Below are 13,933 nucleotides of genomic sequence, written 5' to 3'. Positions count from 1 at the left end.
ATATGTTCCATATGTTGCACTGGTTAACTGTTTCTAAATAAAATGCAGTTAATTCTTTGTTTAATCAAAAAAAAAAAATACAAGACAGTGCAAAACCCTTTACTCGGCAGGTCTGAGGATGTTTGTCTCATTGTCAGTAAGCACCATGAAAAACCAAAGCCATGAATGAATTGGTTTTTATAATCACCTTTCTGCATCCTTTTGGCAAAAAGCATCCTTGCAGTGAACAGTGAACTACACTGAAGCACTGGAGGAATATAGAAAGAATGAGTAGAAGCATTTTTAAGAACGAAAAACAAAATCTGCCGTTCTTAACATACAACCTATAAGCGAGCGAGCTGCATCATATATGACCCCAGTCAATTATTTATATGCGCCATTGTGACATTTTTAGTCATAAAAATGTTTCCTACTATTAATTTGTCAAGCTACTTCTTCAAAAAGGATTTAGCCCATTTGTGCACCAACGATAATGGAAAGTTATATAGGGTTATTTATTACCCCAGAAATATGTGTGGGCTTTTATTAAAATGAGGCTTTTATTTCTTTCTTTTTTTTTTGCAGTTTCACACTTCTATTCACTACATTGTAAAATTTTGCAGTATGGCTAACGCGATAAATATTGTACATACTGCTGATGTTTGATGAAAATTAAAAAAAAGTTTATTTGATTATATGTGATCATTTTAGAATATCTTTCATAGATAAAGGGACAACAAAGTATAATATACACAGTTTATGGTGACATTATTTGTATGCTGTATCTCACTGCACTACAGGTGATCGTTTTCTTACTCACCACTTTATCACCATTGTCCTCTTTAGCTAACAGAAGAGAGCAGCATTGTATGCTGTTCATTTTCAAGGCTCTACCTCAAAGGCTGCCTGCTTATCTCTTCTCTTTTACTCAATTTAAACACAGTCAGTCAGTGCGCCCCAGGGTGGCTGTGGCTACAATGTATCTTGCCATCACCAGTGTGTGAATGTGTGTGTGTGAATGGGTGGATGACTGGTTGTGTAAAGCGCTTTGGGGTCCTTAGGGACTAGTAAAAGCGCTATACAAATACAGGACATTTACCATTTACTTACAGCATAAGTTCGTAGGACTTTTTTAACAATACCTGTTAAAGGAATGGTAATTATATAGAGTTTTTATCCTCTAACTGAGCACTCTTTTTACTACAAGCCTCATTCACCCTCTTCATTACACAGACATTCACTCAAGGATGTTTTTCTGTATCTAAACACTTTTTTTAACGTTCACTCACACACTCAGACTCTGATGGATGCACTGGGGGCAACTCGGGATTCAGTATCTTGCCAAGGATGCTTTGGCATGCAGACTAGAATTGCCGGGGTGTCGATTTGTCAACCGTGCGTTGGGTTGACGACTCGCTCTACTTCCTAGTTTCCTCTTAAATCCAATACTTAGTTTCTTAAAATGGAACAAAATACAAAAACTACTACTAGTAACTACTATCTGCAATTACTCTTGTACATAATTTTCTTAATTTCTGAACCTGCATAATGTGTCCTTATGTGTCTATGCGAATGTTTGTTTACGCAGGTCTCTATTGAAAAAGATTTTTTTTATTGTTTAAATAAAGGATTCAATAAAAATAATATAGTTATTTGAAAAATATCATGCATATCATAAACATAAACATCCCAGTCATTTATTTTAATCACTAACATAGCTTTGTCACACGAGGGTTAATAAAGGAACAAGGCAATGGTTTCCCTAATTACACTTAAAGGTCTCCTACAGTGGTTTACTCATACATGGTTTACGACTGAAGTAAACACATACGAAAGATGCAAAAGGGGCCAGTTTCATGAGCAAATCTGAGAGATCATGTCTTTCAAGACCTACAGCAGCCCTTAAATGAAACATACGTATTTTTTTGTTTATTTTTTTATACACAGTTTCTTAAATAAGGCTTGTTTTGTACTTTAAAACTTTTTAACAGTCAACTTCAACTAATTCTTCAGGAAAACAATCTGTTAGATGTTTATAGAAAAAAGAAAACAATAGACAGATTTTAATTTTGCAGCGCTGTGAGCATAACCAGCTAAATTTTATTAGCTTCTGCTGCACAAAGGTGACAGAAGAAAGCTCAACACGACAAAACTTGGACAATCTCGACAGTTTCATACGGCACCACAAGAGGTAAGTAAAAAAAAAAACCAACAACAAAAACCAAGCTCATATGCACACTGTCATTTTGGTGAACCAACCAAAGTGAGTTTTCCCAAGATTTTTCTGAGGTGAGATACAGTAACACTTACTTATGCTGGCTTGGCTCTGTCGAGTCTGTCAATCAAAGAGTGACAGACTCGACATGAAAAGGTCCTGTGCATACATCAAAACATCCAAGTCAAGGAAAAGTGGGGACCCATTGTAAAATAGCCAGTAACACATGTTTCAAATTGGCCATTGGTTATAGATTGGTTTACAAGGCTGGCTGGTTATCGGCCCAGTGGCGTTTCCCTGTGTTGATAAAGCACCAGGGAGTTGTGGGTCAATTAGTTTGCCAAAGCAGAAATTCCTGCAGAAAGCCAATTAAAGTTGTTGGCCTGTAGTCATGAAGCACACTCTTCCTGTTGACGACTCACGCAGTTATTCTGAGCCCCTGGCAGCCAGTGTAAAACTTTACACTAAGTCCAGTACCATTAAGACAGCGCTTCAGGAGATCTCTATAGTTAGCTGAAATTACTTTGATAAAGTTAAAGCATGTGTGTTTGTGAGAGACTTCCATACAGTGCAAATCAGTGATTGAGTTGCTTTATTTTGTTCCTTTAAGTCACTGGAAGGGTATACATAAAGATAAACACAGCATATAAAGAAATAAACAAAATCAAATAGGGTTACAAGAAGTTCAGCTGTTCAAAGGAGCATTTCGTAGATAGATGATTGGAGTGGAGGCCAAAGTGCTGCAAAGGATGACAGGAGATGATTGCAGGGAATCAGTTTTCCACTCTGCTCAGTCTGTCTTTGTCACAATCTCCTCTGAGAGCAAACCTATCTTCTGCAATGAGGAGGATAAACTTTTTAATCTTCTTCCCTTTGCTTCTGAGTGAAAAAAGTGCTCTCTGTCACAATATGAAGTCTTTTGTTCGCATACACGCTGTTGTTTTGGTGACGTGACGCAAGCGGAGCGTAACAGTAAACACTGGTTTGTTGTCGGCGGAGGTTTGGAGATCACCAAAGCCTCCACTGATGGAGCGTCTCTGTGAAGGGCAGGAAGGTCATCAGCTGAGTCATGAGCTGAATGAAACTGAGAGAGGATATTACTAAGTAGTGACGAGCTCTTGTTCTGTAATTCTTCTTTTATTACTAACAAAAGCATGCAAAAAAAAAAACCCAAACCCACACCTGTATAGCTGCTTTTGTTTACTGTGGGGTCCACATTAAATCAGCACAATCATCAATTTTACAGAAAGTGTAAAACTTCAAAGGTGAATCATATAATTGGATCAGATTTAGTCACGCACCTATGAGGGGGATGTCAGTCTGTGTGTCTGTCTGCGTGTCAGGGGCCCAACACAAAAGAGAGTTGGGTCCTAGGATTTCTATCATCCCTGTAGCTACCTACATAACCAATTTATGATTACTTATAAAAAGTCTATAGACATCAGCTGATCCACGCAGACAGGCACAAGAAGTGGCAACCCGGGAGAATACCCCTTTAAAACCCAATTATCCCGTGGAGCCGGTGTCGTTTCAAAGGCCAACAGGAGAAGATTCTGGCCCCCGATAAAGGACACATGTGTTCCATCACACTTAATTGAAGCAGGGTTTCCTGAAAAAGAAACAACCCCGGAGCAATATGACAAAACAAACAGATTTAAGGACATAACAACTGTATTTGTAATAGGAACGTTTTTCATGGTGCATGGAAATTGCTGTTGTGGGGGATATTTCTTTTTCAGAAAGACATTTTCTCATAGTCTAGCACAGCGTGTTGAATGTGTGCGAGAGCATTTCTTTTCTTTTCTGTTTTTTTGTTTCACTGGACATCATTCTGTCTTGGAGAGCACACCATGACGATAGGTTTCCAAACCTTCCCAAATTTGATTACAGGTCTGCAAAAACCTCAAACAATGCCGTGGCAAGCATGTCACTTACGGTCACAAGCCAAAGTCCTTCTCTGTTTTATTTTTCCTTCTCTTTGCCTTCTTTTCATCCTTATGATCTGAAGTTAAGAATAAAGACACAAGTCATGTGTTTTAACAGGAAACACGCACAACAAATTTACGGTAAAGAAAAAAAAACTGCATTGGGGAAAAAAAAAACTTGGATTCTGATTTATGTGTAGTGTACATTGGAAACGCAGAATATGGTGGCTTTCATTGTGGAATGAAAACGTTAAAGTAGCATTAGCACGTCTTGATTTGGACATTTTAATCATTTTTTCATCTTAAAAGTTCAGACTCTTCAAAGTCTGTTGCTCCCAGTGTATTCACATCATCTCTAGGATGTACTTTGCATTTACAATTTCTCATTTACAGGAATAATATTTCCTCTCTGGCACTGGGCCTCATTTTTGGAATCTGTCCCTTTACGTTTAAATCATGTGAACATTAAAGTCTTTCCTTGACTTACAAGACATGACATCTCTGGAAACATACAACCTAGGTCAAAGATGGAGCTCATTAAAAGATTGCACACGACCACAAATTCACTGAGAGAAAAAGGGACGAAGAAAAAAGAATGTTTAGTTAAGTCAGACTTCAGTCATTGGGGGGGGGGGCTGCTGTAACTGGCTGCTGGAGATGAGAGACAAAGACAGTTTTGTGCAGACCGCTCATTGAGGCTCTCCTGTCTTACTCAGTTTATCACAGAAAAATTGTGTTTGTTATCGACAATAGCTTTTAACAAGCACCACAAGCAATAAGGGGATATGACTATGAGGAGATAAAACCTCACAATAATGCACACTGTACTTTCCTCCCTCTGATGTTAAATTGAGACCACATTTTTAAAAAGGTCACATATAATTAAAAGCTGGTGGAGCTATTTGATCATAAACTGTTTTTCCCCTGTTCTCGTTTTTTAATCAGCAAATCATTCTTTTCCCCTCATGGCTCAGGTATTTGTACTCAACCTTCAATTACTATTAAACAAACTCATCTAAACCACTCATAATACACGCAATTCAGCAAATGAGCAGCACCTACAGAGTACAAAGAAATCTCAAATTGAGTTGCTCAGTCTTCAGAGCATCTATAGCCAACACTCAGCCGGGCATAATTACAGCTAACTATTTGTCTCATTAACTGCAGTTTGTATCCCATTAAACCGAGCCGGGGAGACACTTAATGACCCCACAGACAAGCAAATTACAGAGTTATTATTGCGAACTTTAATTAGTCTTTACTAGCTGCCTTCAGATTTAGATTTTGTTATTTTTAAGTCTTACTTTTCCAAAGAAATCCATTAGACAGAGGTATAGCTTCACGAGACAATTTTACACATCCCATAACTGCTCAATAATCTCGTTCACTTCATTTGGAGAGCTTTTTAGACCTCTGCTGAATTGCCCAACATCATGATGCAATTTGGGGTTTTTAATCGCCGTTTTAGCAGTTACAGCCTGGCTGTCCGATTTCCTGCAACAAAAGTGTGTAGTGCCATTAGTGCGAGTAATTCCACACAGCAGGCTTCCAGTTGTGGATGTGATCGGACCTGAAGAAAACAACATGCTTCACAATGGAAAACCTGAGCTAATGTCTTCGATCGTCCCAACTTTATTGTGTTTTTTCTGGGGCAATTACACTTTTTAGACATTACGAGGGAGAAGTACCCACAGATGGGATATAATCCCTTGGCTCTGTTGTTCAGTATGTTTATGCGAACTTGCTCTGTTTTCAGGTGTGTTTAGTGTTACACCATGTCATACTGAATACCGTGTCCCTTAAGATTTTCTAAATGGGGCTGGTAGAGCGCTGGAAAGTTATTGCAAGGTCAGTGGTGAGTCATGGACCTGATGGCAGGCCACTGGGGAGTGTGGTATAGTGCTGGGATGGTTTGCTACTGTGTCATTGTTACATTAAGAGATGTCAGGGTCAGACTTTTTAAGTACTTCCACAAAGAATCCCCTTTTCTCTCTGGGCCGGCCAGCACAAGTCATCTTGTGGGCAACCACGCACCTATAGTTAAGTGTATTTTTACATATACCAAGTGCCATATGTCTGACGACATGGAGGCCAACCTCTCCATTGCGGCCCACTCCAAATTTCAGTCCAGTGCAGAAGTCAAACAAGCAAAGCCACACAGCGGGTCAGATATTGAAAATTGTGCACTTATAGAGGGAAAAGCAAAACAGAGAGACTCCTTGTACTGTTTAAAACTTTGTCTTATATAAACGCAGCCAGAGCTGGGGTGATATCTGATAAAATAGATCAAAATTACATTATTGGCTTTTATAGCCCACTGAAAACATAGCCCAAAGGTATGCTATTTGGCAGAGAGCAGCTCGTAATATGTCTAAGAATTGTTACCATCTGGCTTGACTGCAGGGAATGCTTCTCTCTTAAAAACCTCAAAGTCAAAATGATACAAGTAAAATGCAGCATTCATAACCAGGTTGGCTTTTTATGGATGCCTGTCTACATTGATTTGGCTCCACACTGTCTTGAAGATAACTTGCGCTATTTAGAAGTAATCGTTTTTCTTTCTAAAAGTAGGCCTCGTCATATCGCTATAACGGTACAGAGTCCAGATAGAGTGTAAGATTTGAAACGTGCAATTCCTGCGTTAAAGAGGGATTGTTCTTTGTGAAATTTGTTATTTTTGTGCTAAAAAGTGATTGCCAGTAATCCTTTTAGTTACAGCCTGCCTGGATGATAAGGAAGAAAACAGAGCACCTTCATCAGCTTTGGGTTTGTCTTCATTGGTGAAACCTCGTGAAAAACACAAACGTGGAGTACTGTATGCCTCCGCCTGGGCAGGAAATGTTGTCCTCTGACATTTTAACCCTTTTTTTCTGAACTACACCCTTCTAATTGCACTCCTGTACACAGTTTCAGTCCTCCCATTACCTTATTATGAGATTACAATGTCAATGTGGTCAGAACTGTGACAATTACAGTAAGTGGTGGAGTAATTTTCAGCGTTAAATGTGGTCTTTGTACTGCGTTGCCGCATATTCCCGCGGCCCATCGTGGGTTGAAAGGAGGTGAGTCAAATACATTCTCATGTCTACAATGAGGTGAGCAGGTACACAGATGCATGTGTATGAGCACAGGGTCATATAGGTTATTGATTTATATTAGCAAATGCACATGCACTCACAAGCTTCTGTGGACTAGGAATGTGCGTGTGTGTGCGTGTGTGTGCGTGTGTGTGTGTGTGTGTGTGTGAGGCCAGTGGCATATGAAACATGAATCCCTGTTTAGCAGTGTGAGCCATGGGGGAGACTGAAGGGGGAGGCTGTTTTCTCAATGCCTCCTTGACCTGTCACTAGTGATGATGTGTGTATGTATATGCATGTGCATGTGAGTGTGTGAGAATCCAGCAGACATCTACAGGGGACAGCCACCCCTTCCACCCCCCCATCTCCTCCCCCGCTGCCGATATCCTCTCATGCCACCACCACCACCACCCCTCCCTCCCCACCTCTCTGCCTCCTCTCCTCCCCTCTCCTGGCGCCCTGGTATGAGAGAGAAAGCTGTTGTTAATAAAAAGTTTTCAAAGAATGGGATGAAAAGGGAGGTGAAATTGAGCGGCCCAGGCCGTATTATTTCTTCTCCGTATGGGAGCTGGCCTCTCGCGGTCTCTTCGACGCTCTCGGACCAGGAGGGGGTCGCCAGTTCGGTGACCATTACTGCCCCGGGGCCAAAGCAAATGATTTGCCTCTTTGAGGCTTCAAAGGGGAGCAATTACACTTAAGTAACCAAATGAATAGATAGCCCAGCTTGGCAGCAGTTTGGAGGAAACAGTGGAGCCCTTTGAGGGAAGAGGCACCACACCTTAGGAGTAATATGTAACAGCTCGCATCTCAGGGAGAAAGAAGAGAAGAAGAAAATAAACAAGTAAATATTCTGCCACTGAAATCTGAAGAAAAAAGGTGCTGAAACCTGCCCAAACCAAAACAACAACATCATTTAGAGTGGTTCACCAGTCCAGCCGATAGCGCTTAAAGTAATTGTTGCCTTACAGAAATAGAGACCCAACCACTGGCCACTTTGGCTAGCATATCACATAAACACATACTGTATGCAGCATCATAATGTGGCAAATTTGGGAGAAATTAGATACAAAATTGTTATTTTTCCTTCAAATATGCTGCGCTGCATTTCCATTCATTTGTTTTAGAGCATTGTTTATCTGAAGTAAGCCTCAGAAAAAGGTCCACTCTCTGTGCCACCGAAACAGTGTTTGTTTGCGTGATGCTTATGTTTGTTTTTTCTTGGATGTTGTAATTGCCATTTACACAAAATTTCAAAAAGACCTACGTCCAAGTGTGCTTAAGAAGACGATGCTAAAACAAGATATAAATCACCCTGGCGTTACACAATGAGCAACATTAATTGCAATCTTGAGAACCATGAATTGCAGTTATGTGAGGGGCACACACATAAAGTCAGCCTCTCCCCACTGATAAAAGGCTTGAAAAAGGCCCTATTGAGTGAAGTGGAGACTGGGAGTTTGGTAGGGGAGCTCACCTGTGGAGAGGAGTCTATAGCTGCATAGAAGGCCCAACAGCTGCCAGGGTTGTAAGTCTAGGCACCTAGCAGAGCTGCAGAATGGGAAATGCAAGAAGCTCTTTCAATCCACTGCCACTTAGTAACAGAAGGCATGTGCCAAACTTGCAGAATGAGAATGAAAACTCCCCCTTCGGAGTTCACTAAATATCAGCAGCGACTTTCTTTTTATCCCCTCCCCTTCTCTCCCCCTCCTTTCTTTTTCTTTTCTCCTTCTACTTTAGTCTATTATAATTCCTCTATAAAAGAACAATGGTTGACTGAAAGACCCCAAACCACAGAGATATACCAACAATCGGCAGGGAGAAGGAAAAAGGGGGGACTCGGCTGAAGTGTGGAAGCCATCAATTACTGAGGGCCTAAAGTTAACATCCCAGCAGGATATGTGCATTAGAATGCAGCTACGGGCAGCAGATGCCTAGCGGAGCGGTCAAAAGAGCATCTCGAGCTCATAAGAGGACATATGCAATGTGGGAGACTCGCCTCCGCTGCCTTGCCTTGGAATCTACAAAAGAATAGAAAATTAAATTGAATGATGATTGTAGTAGTGGCTGAAAAGGAGCCATTGTGAAGAACTAAATGGAATTATAGGTTTAAATGTGACGAACAACTGACATCTCACATAATAGATGCCATTACACATGGCTGTGGTGCAGTCTCAATAAATCTCACAGATCGGCAGTGAGATTGTATGTGATTGCATTTGAGATTCACAACTGCGGGATTCAACAAGTGGCCCTGTGAGCTCCAGTTGGGTCATAAATGCACCGTGATTCCTCCATATGCACTGCCCTAACAGGATTTTCCCCTCTCACCACGTCTCTCTATTCTGGCTACTCAGCAAGACTCAGCCCTCCAGGCTTCCTTGCACTGCTAATTTACACTAGCCTGCAGGCTACCTTCACAGCCAGGACAGTGCAATTGTATTTTCAGGCTCATTAAGCAATAGCACAAAAAGGGGGAGCTCTTACCCCCCATCTACTTTCTCGTCCATGGTCTGTTCAGCGGGTGAAAAGGGGGTGAACAGAGGTGATAAAAGGTGGGATAAAGAAATGAGCGGGGCAGTTAATTATAGTTGTGAGACTCTATCAGGTTTACTGATGTTTACTACACGAGTGTGTTTGGGAGTTAAGTGTAGGAGGATGAGAAGAAGAAGGAGAGCGTGCACAGTTGCTGCTCTCAGTCTTCTGAGAACCAATCCGGCTGCTGGGTAGCAGCCCTATTCAGGACCAAGGCATGCTTATTTATTTGAAAGAGACCCCGCTTTTTAAACTTCCCACCCTCTCCTTTGTTCGACTTCTCATGGGGAGGACTTTGAAATTGTAATCTCAGGATATTCAAACACACATATTTGTTCTGACCTTTGGTGCCTGCAATAACATTATTACTATGAAACAAGCCTTGCCAGCTTGGATCTACAGTGCATGAAACCGCTTTTGACTGCAAAATCTTTGACTTACAATTAGATTCAAAGTAAGATTAGCTAGTAAAGAGAAGCTAGTGATAGACATTTTAAATAAAATAATGAATGGGGGCATTTTTAAATTAGCTACATTTACATGAATTTCACATCAATTATGGGGGATGGTTCATTTCTTGTAAAACATACACTGACAGGGGAAAAAAATCTAAAGATTCTCACCTGGAAGCAATTGTCAAAAAGAAAATGTGACTGTGATTTAGCTTTGTGAGAAAAAAAATTGTCATCCTTTTTGACATAAATTGTTTTGAACACTTACTGTTTTATTGCTGTGATTATGATTATTTTCCAGTTCAACGAAATGTTATACATACAAATTGTTCCTAATTTACTATAATCGGACCATATGAGTACTGTAAATGTACCTGCATTCAGCCATAAGGATTGAATAATCCTCTCAGTTACACTTTGTGGAAATAATTTGAAAGGAATTATTGATATTTTATCTCGCCCCGCTTAAATATCAGCCTAAACTTTTTTATTACGTAAAACAGAAAATATGATATCTACCAAATTGCTGTAATTTATACAATAGTTACTGGTTTTGGCCTCTCTGGGATTTGAAGCCAGCAGTAAAAGAGAAAATTGATGCTGCTGCCTTAGTTTTTTTTTCTTCTTCTTCTTCAGATATACTGCATCACAGCTTTGGCTGCTAAGAGCGTATGAGATTGTGGTGACATTCTTCGGTTTGTGAATGAGACCGCAGAGTAGCCACACAAAGTTCCTCGTCCCCAGTGCTCAACCTAACTCGCCCACTTGCATTGTCTCTAGACTTTCCTCAAGAATGTGGATTTCTATGGCCGATGGAAAGCCAGACGAAATTGCCAATTGCATTGTCACCTCTTGAGGTTTTTCTCCTTAACAATCTCTATTGGCAAGAGAGCTCAGGAGGAACCCTCTCAAAGAACACAACTGTTTTTGAAGATGCTCAAGCGAGTGGTGAGCAGTGCTAGAGATGTTGCTTAAAAATCTAGCCTGTATCAGCTCATGAGCAAGCATTAATTTAAAAGCCGAGTTCAAAATGCAAAATCCCATACCCACTGATGTATGAAATAAACCCTGCCGTTATTTGGTTTGAGTCAAAAAGAGCAGCTATAACACCGCAGGGCACTCCGTCCCCGATTGCTTTTTTACAGTCCAAAAAAGAAGCCATGATGGAGGCAATTTGCTTCCTTTCCTTTAGCACGGCAAGAATATTTCTCTCATTACCCGACATTCAAACACAGGGCACTCTGATGCCACAAGAGGAAGTGGCTTTGGCAGAAAATGTCAAACTAGCGTTTAAGTGCAGGATTGAAGCCAGTCTGATGTGGAGTGGATCAACTTGTTAAGTCAAATTAAAGGTCAAAGATATTTTCCGCAGCACGGAGCAACACAAATAACTGCTTTTTAAACTGCTGTTAAACAAAGAGCGCTGTGCTGGTTGCCGTATGTGAGGAAGCTGAACGGATTAAAGTGTTTGCAGAAGTAGAAATTTTTAAATAATAAATAGTTACCTCTTGGTTTCATGGAGAAATAATGACTACATCATTACGAAGAATGTTCCGTTTGATTACATGAAGAGGGTAGCTTTGTTAAACTTCGGCTCAGTATTCCGGTTTTCTTCAGCTAATTTCAGACAAGAAAAGCCAGAGAAAGCAAGATTGGCGTGTTGGGATGTTGCTGAGAGTAACATGCTCCCATGTCTCCATCTACTCCACACGCTGTCATGTCAGCAAAGTGTCCATCTCGCTGAGGCCTGTAGCTACAGGTCTTTGTGCCACTGTTGACACATCTCACAAGGATTGGGTTCCACGGCTCACTCACTCCTCATAAATGATCTGTTTGTTAGGAGGCCTCGCTACAGTGGGGAATAGACATATTATTGATGGAAGACAGATATCAACTCAACAGGAATAACACAGAATCTGAGTCCATAGGTTTTTGCACACTTCAATGAGTCTGTATATGTAAAAAAAAAAAAAAAAAATGTTGAAAGAAAGGAAAGAGAAAACTGGTTTATTGGGCTCTATGATTAAAAAAAAAAAGAAAGTTTGACATGAGAGTGACCTTAAAGGTCTACAGCCCTAAACTGTTTTCTCACATAGTTCATTGTGCCACCACCACTTTATGAACTGGATAAATGGTTTCACCTACACATGAGATTGTTGGAAAAGGCCCCCCTGCACATACATGTGAAAAAGTATTCATTTCTGGTGCCAGTTGAGGGGAAAGTGCTTCCCATTGCGCTTGCATCGACCTTGAAGAACAGATCTGCTTTCAAACTCACTAACACCTTCTGACACTGTTCGCTCGCCTGCATGCTGTTACAGAAATGTCTTTTGAGGTAGGGGAGAGGGGGCCCAAAGCTAAATACACTGCACCAAACACCGGGGGAGGAGAGGTAAGTGTACTTCTCATGTAGATTTATCTTTGGATGTACCTGTATCAGATGAATCAGCCTGTGCACTGCACGGCCCAACTCTCATCCCCTTCTTGCACGACAGTATTGCGATGAGCAAGAGGGAAGGGGTACACATTTAAACACATTTAAACACAAACCAGCTGGGTGACAAGGGGCCAGGGTGTGTGAGGAGACAGAGGACTAGTTTTGTCAGCTAGGAAATGAAGGAGCAGACTCAACATCAGGATTTACTCAAGTTGAATGATTAAGCAGGAGTTGTGCCTCTTACCTGACGAGAGGTAAATTCTTACACCTGAGGGCGTTCAGGGGGTCAGCCATCAGTGATCTCAATCAAATAATGGTTCTCTGTTAAATTTTTAAAGAAATGTCTGCTAATCATGTGAATTGTATTTAAAGTCAGATGCTGACTCCTATGTGAGGTTCAGCTGTAATACATGGTTATGCACAGGATAGGTCAAGTCAGTTTACATACCACTGTCATCCAGTTAAGCAACTAGCCTTGGAGGGGGGCTATTAAAGTAATTTGGGGGAGTAAAAGAGGATGGGGAAGTGGAGGGCTTAAGTTCTTGGACTGACCACTAGCTCAGTCCATCTTCACACTAATCCTCCTCTTGTGTATTTGATAGCATTGCTGACTGTGTGAGTTCTCAGTGGGGTCTTGTGTTGGCTTGGAGGCTGCAGTGTGCTGCTGACATGTTTAATGTGATATCAGCTTGGACATGTCAGCGGAGAAGAATTTAGATGTTAATCTTTATTAAATTTAAGGGATTTATACTGTAGTTATTGTTGTGAGCAACAAATCAAACCATGAGGTGTCGCGCCACAAGTATTTCCATATTTATTCAGCTTCTACCTCACTACACATTTACTGTGCTTTTTATTCTATTTATTTATTCTATTTTATCATATTTAAAGCACCCCACTAAACAAAGGATTTATGACAAAACAGTTATAAACTCAGTGATGAACAGAAATTAACTTTATCAACTACAATGGTAAAAACGTCCAAGCTAAGAATACTCATTCAGTATCATGGGTATGTTTCTCATTTTATGAACATTTTCACATTAATAAAAGTTTCAAAAGGTTTCTTTCTTTTTTAATTTATTTTTTGCTGTAGATTTTTTTTCGCATAACAAAATATGTCCAGATGACTGGAAAAATGAACCCAGACGTGAAACAGTTAACTGTCAGCGCCTGTTTCCACCCAGCTCCATGCACTGGACTATGAAATATTCGGAGGACAATTGGTTAAGTGGAGTTAACCGTTGCCTTTTCTCCCCGAGGTATCTTCCTTTTTGATCCTGCCGAGTCTGGCGCCTTGCAAAACACAACTTGTC

The sequence above is a fragment of the Neolamprologus multifasciatus genome, chromosome 6 (assembly GCF_963576455.1).
Source record: "Neolamprologus multifasciatus chromosome 6, fNeoMul1.2, whole genome shotgun sequence".
Taxonomy (NCBI): domain Eukaryota; kingdom Metazoa; phylum Chordata; class Actinopteri; order Cichliformes; family Cichlidae; genus Neolamprologus; species Neolamprologus multifasciatus.
Note: the sequence above shows the minus strand (reverse complement) of the source record.